Source organism: Lutra lutra, chromosome 6 (assembly GCF_902655055.1).
Source record: "Lutra lutra chromosome 6, mLutLut1.2, whole genome shotgun sequence".
NCBI classification, from domain to species: domain Eukaryota; kingdom Metazoa; phylum Chordata; class Mammalia; order Carnivora; family Mustelidae; genus Lutra; species Lutra lutra.
Window position 1 is genome coordinate 89,066,749 of NC_062283.1, and position 10,309 is coordinate 89,077,057.

General features: G+C 42.0%; 1 long non-coding RNA gene across 1 annotated transcript; it reads right to left on the reverse strand.

Annotated features, from left to right (window-relative positions):
• Nucleotides 1-256: 256 nt before the first annotated feature.
• On the reverse strand, nt 257-2,337 carry LOC125102705 (uncharacterized). Its single transcript, XR_007128176.1, has 3 exons — nt 2,178-2,337; nt 1,519-1,717; nt 257-459 (listed from the first exon to the last, which is right to left on the reverse strand). It is a non-coding gene; the product is annotated as an uncharacterized LOC125102705 (long non-coding RNA).
• Between the last annotated feature and the right edge of the window lie 7,972 nt (nt 2,338-10,309).

Genomic DNA, 10,309 nt, shown 5'->3' on the forward strand with positions numbered 1-10,309 from the left:
ATTAGAGTACCAGTGAGCCCCATCTCAATTAAGTCTCAGAGAAGAAATGAAGTTACAAAAGGACTACATGGCATTTTTTGTTTCTTCAGGAATATGTGGATAGATGCGAGACAAAAATAGGCAGACAAGGGCATTCCATAAAATTGAGAGGGATGAGAGGGGGAGATCAATTAATGACCAAGTCACTTCTAACTGGGAAGGTCATAAAATTTGCTTTTTTATTCCTAAGAACATATGTGCTTTCCAGTGTTGTGCCTTCCAGCTCCTTGATGAACATGACTGTAGCAGACTGGAGGGGGATGATGACCTAGCAGATTTGAAAGCCTACAGGGAGTGTCAAGTTCCTGGTTGAAGATTGGATTTGAAACACACCTTAATGGCTTAGTCACTCACATGCCTGGGCATTGCAGGTGTTTGCCATATTACTGAGGGCTTCCTCTGTGGAAATTTCTTTCTGTGCTGTTGAGACCACTGTATATGAAATCACAAAAGTCGATGTAAAGGCTAGTGAGTAACCTGAAATGCCTTGAGAGAAAATAGGGGAAATTTCACAAAGGTCCTACCAAGTCCATAAAATAATGAGTCTTGAAGTTTTGGGAAATGATCATATAAGCACATAAAATCAATGAATAGATAGAGTGGGAAATTTTATTTCCTAGAGAGTCCTGATGGCAGTAATGTCAAGTCACCCCAAAGCCAATGTCACCAATAAATCCCCATAGACTGGATCTTTGTTATCCTAGCAAACCTGACAAAACTCCACAGAAATCCTCACTTGTGTTCAGCAAAGCGCTTTCAAAATCACAGTTTTCAATCAAAATAAAATTTAAAATACTTACAGAGTTGGGTACACATACACACATCAATATAGATATCCTGATAGAATGTAGTATACAGAACATAGAATTCAGAGCCGGGACACCCAGATTGAGAATAATCTCCACCTCTATCCCTTGGGAAATTTTTTGAACTTTGGTTTCCTGTTTATAAAATGGTATAATAATGCTTTCCATACCTAGGTTGTTATGATGTTCAAAGGCATAAATAAATGTGAAGGTACACTGCAAATAATTATTTAAATGTGACTATTATGTCCATCATTAAAAGAAAATGGAAAAACTGCTATATTCTCTGATGCTGTGGCCAGACCTATGAAACATGCAACCCAAGACCAAGTCTGGAGCTAAAAGTAGGGGGTTGAGAGTAAGGGATACAGCCATACATGCCTCCTTATTCTGTTCTGTTTGCTGGGTAACTTAGAATAAGGCAGGAATCATAGGCAATTATCCGTATTTCCTCAAATTAGTCCACCAGAGGTTTCTCTGGGTTGATAATGTCCTTACTAATATGAAGATACGGTCTTGATAACTGAGGTGATTATGCATGTAGGCATTAGAGCCAGACTATTTAGGTTCAAATTATGGTTTTGTCATTTACTTTTTCTGCAACCTTTAGAAAATTGCTTGGTCTCTTTGCATCTCATTTTCCCAATGTGTGAAATAGGGATGATAACAGTACCTGTGTAGAAAATTCTCAGTAAATCATAGTTTGAAAGGCTTCAACCAGGGAAGGAGAATGGCAGTGTGTAAGGAATGTTTTCCTTCTTATTATTCTTTGAATAAATTAATTTTTTTCCTGGAGCAACATAGCTGCTAATCGCCACAGTGTCCCCATGCACACCAAGGAAAGTCATCCTTTCCTCAAGACACTGTACTACCTGCAGGGGGAAGAAAAAACAAAACAAAAAAGTCTATAATGACAACAGTGCAACTGGAATCCCCTAGAATTGAGCAGTGAAAAACCTGCTTAACCTTATGTTATAGTACTTTCTCTGAAACTCAATCTCCTTTTGTAGGAAAAACAAAAACAAAAACAAAACAACAACAACAACAAAAAAGCAGTTGTTGGCTTAGAACTTTCTAAAACCCTTCATAAAACTTAAATATGAGGGATTTTTTTTTTTTCTTCTACATCTTCAGACTGCCTTCAGGGTCAGAGGCCTCATCCCAGTGTCGAACCTTGTACCAGGTCAAGGAGAACTAATGAACTAAGCACAGCGTAATCTCAGGTTCCCAGGGCCTGGGGCAGGTAACAGAGCACTTTTCAAACACATAGCCAGTAAGGCTTGCATTTTCTGACCAAGTTAGCACCCTTCCCATCATCTCCCCACAGAGAACCTGAAGGTGGTAACACACAGCATGAGTATCCCCTGAGCCTTCTTAGCTGTCCAGGCAAGAACAGAGTCTTTAGGTAGAACAAGGAAGGTTTGCTTACCTCTCACCCTCCCTAGAGAACAAATAATAACAATCTTTAAGTGGCTGAGAACATGACATACGAAGGCAGAAAAAGCAGTGAGAGGAAGTCGTGATAGAGGGGAATGAGGAATATAAAGGTTCAAAGCAGAATGCAGGCAGCCAGCCACACTTCCTTCTCACCCACTTACTGTCCTCGGAACCCCAGCCCAGACAGGCCTCTGCCACCACCAGGACTCCCTCCCAGCTCCGTGTCCTCATCCGCTCTCTGGCTTCCCGCCCCTTCTCCCTTCACTGCCACAAAGGAATGGCTTCTTCAGCTCACAAATCACTGAAGTGCAGTGGAGTTACCTGCTTTGCGCACAGGCTGCTGGGTGACCCCTCGGTTAGCCCCATCATGTACCTCTGGGGTGGTTTAGCAGTTGAAGCCTCAGTCTCAGCAAGAACAGGAACCAAGAAGTTCGCTTCTCACAGGACCTGTAACTTGACCTTCTTCTCAGAACAGAGATAAGAGGGATGTGGTTTTTTTTTTACTTACAGGCCTCAAGGCACATCATACATTCGTTTTACAGATGCCAAAAAATGGAAGCCTCAGACAGAAAGCTTTGTAAGAAATGTTACAAGCAGAGGCTCCTAGCGGGTCTTAAAACCCCACGACAAGTTAACCAGACCCAAGTGTCAGGGCCACCAGCAATGTCCCAAGATGTGTCCAAGGGCCCCCTGTGCATAAATTATCCTGGGAAGACGGAGCGTGCGGAGGAAGATGGTACCCAGGCAAGCAGAGTGCTTTGGTTTACAAAGGACTTTCATTTTTACAGTCGATTTTGATCTCCATAACCCTATGGTGTAGTCAGGCTGTAGGTCATAATTTCCATTTCAGAGCTGACAAAATGAATGCTTAGGGAGACAAAGTGACTTCTAAAATCCCATAGTGAAGCACGGGTGAACAAGTAGACTTCCCTTTCTAGACTCCCGATCCTCTGCTCCTTCTGCAAAAGGACACTGGTAGTGGTGAAACCAGAGAGCGGGAGACTGTCATCTCCAGGTCTGCCTGAGGAGTTGCTGCAGCAGAGTCGCTCTGGGGACACCAAACACCTATTAGACCCCTTTGGTTTGCACAGGCACACCTGCCTCAGGTCCCTACAGTGAGGCTTCCTGACTGTTCTGCAGGAGAAGTTCTCTCTGAGGCCAGCGATGATCAGACAGGCCCCAGGGGCTACACTTTTCCCTGGAAGCATCACCTTCTGTCTCTCATCTTGTTTACTGCGTGTATGAGAGCTGTTGATATCTGGGAGGGCAACACGTGATACATTGCCATTCCTTCCTAGGTCGCCAGCAGTGTCCTCAGTGCGTGCTCTGTGCTGGCCCTGCTAGGTTCCCGGAACACAAGACTCAGAAAGGGTTAAGTCATGAGATCAGTGGAAGGATGGAAAGATGGAAAAGAGCAGATGGAGAGGGTGGTTGGGTTGTGGGCTTTGGGGAGGGTATGTGCTATGGTGAGTGCTGTGAAGTGTATAAATCTGGTGATTCACAGACCTGTACCCCTGGGGCTAATAATACATTATATTTTAATAAAAAATTAAAAATTTTTTTAAAAGATGGAAAAGAGCAAGTATAGACTGTGTCTAGAAGGCAGTCGGGGGAGGGGCGGCAAAGGAGAACATCCCATACCAAACACATCATCGATTTCCTAAGCTGACAGCAGGAAGGGTGCTTGATACAGTTGTCAGTCCAAGTCCTGAAGGACATCTCAGCATGAAGGGCAGAGGAGGGGCAGCACTCCGCTGACAAGAAAGAAGCAGGTTCTGGGGTCTGGCATACCTGAGTTCAAACCTGGCCTCTATAGTGTTCCCTGTAGAGGCTGGTCAGAGTTGCTAGTATTCACCCCTTTGACTGGTGAGCACAACGGAGCTGCAGGAACACCTGGGGTGCGCCACTCTGGGAGCATTAACTGACTGGGCTTTAATGAAGGGCTTGTCAGTGTTCCAACCCTGGCCCCAGCCCTAACTCTGGACCATGGACAAGTCATTCATTTAAGCTTCAGGGTCTGATCCGTAAAAAGAACTAGAACAGTACCACCTTCCAGGAGTTGTTACGAGAATTATATGATCTAATGAGTATAAAGTCCTGAGTCCAGACCCTGGTTAGTGGCAAACATTCAGCAAACGCTAGTCAGCATCATTCTGTCTACTGGACTGTAGGGTTCCCCAACATGAGAGCAAAATTCTTCACGGCAACACCTTTCATTCATTTTCCAAGTTCCTGCTCCTCACGTAAAAAGCAGGACAATACGGAGAGGTCATTAACGGGCTCACATTTTCCTGGGTGGTGCAGGTGATCCGCATAAGTCACTCAGCCCCCAAATCTACTACTTTGAAGAGATTATTTTGAGCTGAAGGCAACTGAGAAAAAGGAGACACGGGAAAAAATGCAGACACAAGAAAAAAATGACCTTACCAGAGTTTGCCATCCTCAAAAGCCTAAGCCTTTATTCCTTCATCCTGTCTCTAATCTACAAAGTTACTGTCCTCCATTAGGATGGTAGAGAAGCCCCAGTTCTAACCACCGCTCTGAGTTACTCATCACTGATGCTCCCACGTATATGTGCCATGCATGTATTCATCAACTCTCTTTTTCTCTTATTGTCAAACTAATTTGCAAGGTCTTGGTCAGAGAATCCAGAAGGATTAAGAAAAGGTTGTTGGGGGGCACCTGGGTGGCTCAGTGGGTTAAAGCCTCTGCCTTTGGCTCAGGTCATGATCCCAGGGTCCTGGGATCGAGCCCCACATTGGGCTCTCTGCCCAGCAGGGAGCCTGCTTCCTTTCCTCTCTCTCTGCCTGCCTCTCGGCCTACTTGTGATATCTGTCTGTCAAATAAATAAATAAAATATTTAAAAAGAAAAGAAAAGAAAAGGTTGTTGGTTTTATCCCCCCTCCCCTATAGTTTACCAGTCTTCCAAAATCACTCTAGTTCTGAACCATTGCCAGGAGCCAGATACTGCCTACACCTGAAGTGGCATAAATCCCAAAGCTCGATAGCTTGTGTCCATATCCAGGACTTATCTCACCCATTCCCTTCTACACCTCCTGTGGATTCAACACGAGGAGGAGCATTTAACCACAGTGACCACTGGTCTCATGAGGTTTTGCTTAGAGCACAGCTCACCAGTAGCCATGATAGTTGCTGCGTTACCAACACTGATATCACTGTGATCAGCGGGGGATCCATGGAGTGTGGGAAATGACCTTGACACAAGCTTAGTGTTTATGAAAATAAGGACTGTGATATTTAGTGTTCTCATGCGAGTTCAAATTTAGTATTTCTTAAATTTAGCAAATTCTAAAGAAATCACTGCCTGAGGAACAGAAAACTAGAGGCAGCCATCTCTGGCATTCAAAGCAGTGAGCTATAAAGACTGAGTACACATCAATAGAATTTACAGTGTGTCTCAAAAAGAAAGTGATTTATGATGACTGCAGAACACCAGCAATCCCATCATAGCTTCCAGAAGAGAGAGCTCAAGCTAGGCAAGACTGAGCTGAGATTTTTATATTCGGTGCAGTGGAGCAGAGACCTGAGGTCAAAGAACTGCAAGATGCAATGACCCACATTCCAGGAGAATAAGTCAGTGTCCGACTAGAATACATTGTCCTGGATCACAGACACTCCCTCCTTTCTGGTTTTATATGCTCCTTGTTTGGCTCAGAGAGTAGATCCTCACAAATATTAGAGGAGGATGACAGATATTTCATGGTTTAGAACAAGAAAGATTTCTGAGTTGATGTTTTTTATGGAGAAGTATGCATATTGTGATATATATGATTATATGTGGATATAGACAATGAAGATAAATTTCCGTGGATTTTATATGACAAGGACTGAGCCTTTTGGTACAGCATATGCTACTGAGGAACTAATGGTACTCTTGTGTCTCTCTCTACTGTAAGAAGCATTAGCCACTTACTTCCTCTGAGAATGAGTCCAACATGTGCGTTCTACATGAAGAAAGAGCCAAACATTTATTTCCAGGATGACTAAGTATGCATGTGTGTGAGTGTAAATGTTTACTTCATGAGGTCACATAATTAATGGGAAATTTTATCTAGGTTAATACTTATTATGCTACCTTGAAGAATCATTTACTGTCTTAATTATACAATTCCATTTTCACCACCAATTTTTTTTTGGGGGGGCTCTGAAAATCTGTAAAGAGCTGTTTAACCTGCACATGTGGACAGATTTGTCTAAGGAAGAATTGTCATAGCTACTACCAGAGTCAAAAATGCCTGTCCTATAGTCACAATGTCTGTCTCATTTGAGAGAAAAAGAGAAAGATACCCTCCAGAAATCTTAGAGCCTTCTCAACACATTGCATTTAAAGTCACTCTTCATTTGAGTGGTCAAAAGTTCATGGAAATTCATACTTCTTGAGAATATTATTTGCCTTTTGAGAGTCCATATAATGTTAGAATTATTCTCTTTCACTTTCTGGTGTTAAGGGCAATAGGAAAAGTTGAAAAACATTGAAATGTAAAATGCAGTCTTCTTTTTTTAAATGAAGGGAAGGTAGAAACCAAGTTACACAGAAGAGTGAACCAATGTTTATTCTTGGCAAATTTCCTAAACCTATTATTAAGCATGTGGTTTGAAAGCAGATTTTTTTTAAAAGCAGTTATCCCTAGGGGCCTATATGGGGTTTTAGAAGCATTAAGTCCCAAAATAATGTAATACTTTTTTGATGGTGGTTCAGGATGGTTGCTTGTTATGCAAGTGTATTTATAAAGATACTGTATTATTCAAGCTCACAAGTGGTGCTCCAGAGGGCGTCTTATCTGTCCTTGTTCAAGCCACCTTCTCACCTCTTTTCTGGTTTCCACAAATTCTCTCTTCCCTCTGGCTCTGTCTTCCAGTGATGATTTCTACTTTTCAGAACCCCAATATCCTATACAAGAGTGATGATGTTTTGAAGCTATTACATCAAAGTGTTTTTCATTCCCTTTCTCCATATTTCATACATATAATAACTATTCTGCCATGACAGTCCAGGGGAAAAAGAAGGAGAGAGAGGGACGCTTCAGAGTGCACAGTATGGGGAAAGTGTCCATCAGATAGCCAGAGGCAGTGAAATGCTTGCCCATTTGGTCTTAATGGATGGCAGGAAGAAAGAGAGAGACAGAGAAGATGCAAAAGGTTCAGACTTAGAAGTCAACACTTTAATGGCAGAAATATGAGAATAGGAAAGACTGAGATCATTCTAGTTCTGGGATGTAGTCCTGTCAGCATGGAGAAGGAACCACAGCACAGCACTGATGGAGGACAGCACTCTGAGTCTCTCATGGGCTACCTAAACATGCACTAGAACTAGAAATTTCTATGTGCCATGTTGCAGGAAACCAAGACCTTTGATAAGGATGAAGACATAATATATGCCTGGGTCTACAGTCTCCTGTGAGGGGTGTCAGGATGATGGCCAAATGACCACACAGGCACCAAGTGACCCTCAGATTTGACTTTTCTCCACCACCACAAGTCATATGTGCCTCATCCCCCTCACATCAAGGTGCTACCTTTTTGTGCTATGAAGACGGGAAGGAACAATAGGTGGAACATGAAATTTTAAAAGACTGAGTAGCTCCTGGAAATAACCTAAACCAGAAGAAATAGCAATATCATAAAATGTCAAGTTTTAAGTCAGTTTTCCCTCATGTTAAAAGATTCTTTTTGAAGGATAAAACCATGATTCTCCCTTATTAAAGATTTTATTAGGTCAAGTTGAGAGGAAACTGATAAGATTCAAAGGAGAATTCTCACACATACACACACACACACACGTACAGATGATCAGGAAGACAAATATGAATACCAAATGAAATGAATACCAAAAATTGGCCAATAGCTACAGGGCAATTATTTTTTTTTAAGATTTTATTTATCTATTTGACAGAGAAAAATCACAAGTAGGCAGAGAGGCAGGCAGAGAGAGAGGAAGGGAAGCAGACTCCCTGCCGAGCAAAGACCCCCTGATGCAGGACTGGATCCCAGGACCCTGAGATCATGACCTGAGCTGAAGGCAGAGGTTTAACCCACTGAGCCACCCAAGAGCCCCTACAGGGCAGTTATTAACTGCATCTCTACCAGACACAACTTGCAAGAAATATTAGCATTGCTATTGGTATTCTACAAATTCCCAAGATTATAAAATAGCTCCAAGTCAATGAAAAGCAGATATAACCCAACAAACTTTCACAATTTTTCCTAGTATCTTTTACCAAGGAGTGGGGACTCTTAAAACAAAAGTTCAAATCAGTTATAGAAATTGAAGCTATATGTTCTTTGCATATTTTGGAAGTAATGTACACATTTTGTGACACTGTGAAGTCACCTTCCAGAGACACTACACCATCTGCCTCTCATGTCCATCTGACTTATCCCTCATTAATGCTCTGTAGAACTAAAGATGACAAACTGAGCCAAAGATTCTAAGAACCTGCAGTGTTTATGTGCAGGGGCCTCTAAGCCAGTGATTTGCCAGGGTCAGCCCTTGGAGGAAATGAGAAAAACACTTCTCCCCAACTTGAGTGCCAACCTCATTTACATGAAGAGACATAAAGCCATGCTCTACAGGCTTGCAGCATCATGGAGAACTGTCCTTGAGATTTTATTTTATTTGGAACCCTCCCCCCTCCCCCCTCCTCAGGATGCCTCCTAACGATCTTGTGACTTAGTCCAAAGGGCTATCCAAGTGACAGGAAATGATCATCTGATCCATATTTTCATTCTTTGACAATCTTAAAAGCCTCCTGTTGGTGATACTATTGCATCACCCATCTAGTCTTCCAGTTGTTCACATCAGCCCAGGCACTGGGCTGGGCTTACTGAAAATTAGTAGAAGCTTCTTAAATCCTATGAGCTGACACCTTTCCAAGGAGTTCTGTCTCCTGTTCCAGGGAAATAGTATGGCATCTCAGGGAAGCAGTAAGGCACAAGAGTCAAAGAAACCCCAACTTACTGGCTCACGTACTCTCTCTTCAAGCAGATTATTATCACCTGGGAAATAAGAGGATTAACTCTCATCACCCCATAACCTGCTAATGTCCATCATGCAGCTAGGTCTCAGGTTCAGGCCAATTGCTGGTAATACCTACTCTTTTTCCCACTTAGGTTCTTATTTTACTTCCACATTGCTGTCATGCAAATTGTGTATTTCAGCTCTTTCTCATTGATTTACTAGCATAATACTATCCTTTATCTTAGTATAGCTAATATAATGGAATAATCCTGTTAATTTACTTATAATCTAATTAACATGACAGTGTTGGATTATAATTATCTCATTTTTCTCTTCTATCATGATACACTTGTCATCAATGATTTCATCTAATTCTTAGTTTTTATCACTTTCTTCTCAACTCCTGATTGCCTACTGTATTTTTCTAGTTTGTGATTTATAAATGGGATTAACAATATTATCAAACCCGAACTCATCAACCTCCCCTGGAATCTGCATCTCTCTTCTTCTTAGCTTCATGTCTGTGACTGGTACAGCATCCCAACTTCTCAGCTTGTTCATAACCTTGACCCTTTCTAGCTTTCCACTGTTCCACAAACATTGTTCTTTGTCAGGCCAGCATTAAGGGCTGGAAATTTAAAGATGATGGAATGTCCTCCAGAAGTTGAAAGCTAGGTATGGGAATTTTAAAAAGGTAGATATTTAATTCAACACATGGAATAACTCTCTTAAAATGTTTATTTCAGAAGCTGAACAGGCTATTCTAGGAATGGTGAGCTTTCCTTTATGGTGCTGTTAAACCATAGCTAAAAGACCATACTATTGAGGTGGGAGAGGAGAGATACAATAGCCTCTAAGGATTGATGTCTCTGGTTACCTATTGGGACAAGGAAGAACCAACTCCAGTCAGAATAAGGAGATCAACTCTGCAACTGCTTCCTCCTCCATCTCCATATAGGGGACCCTAGGAGTGAGTAGGGGGAGATGGTAACTGGTGAAGGCTGGTAAAAGAAGACATTTATTCTAGTGACATTTACTAAATGATTTC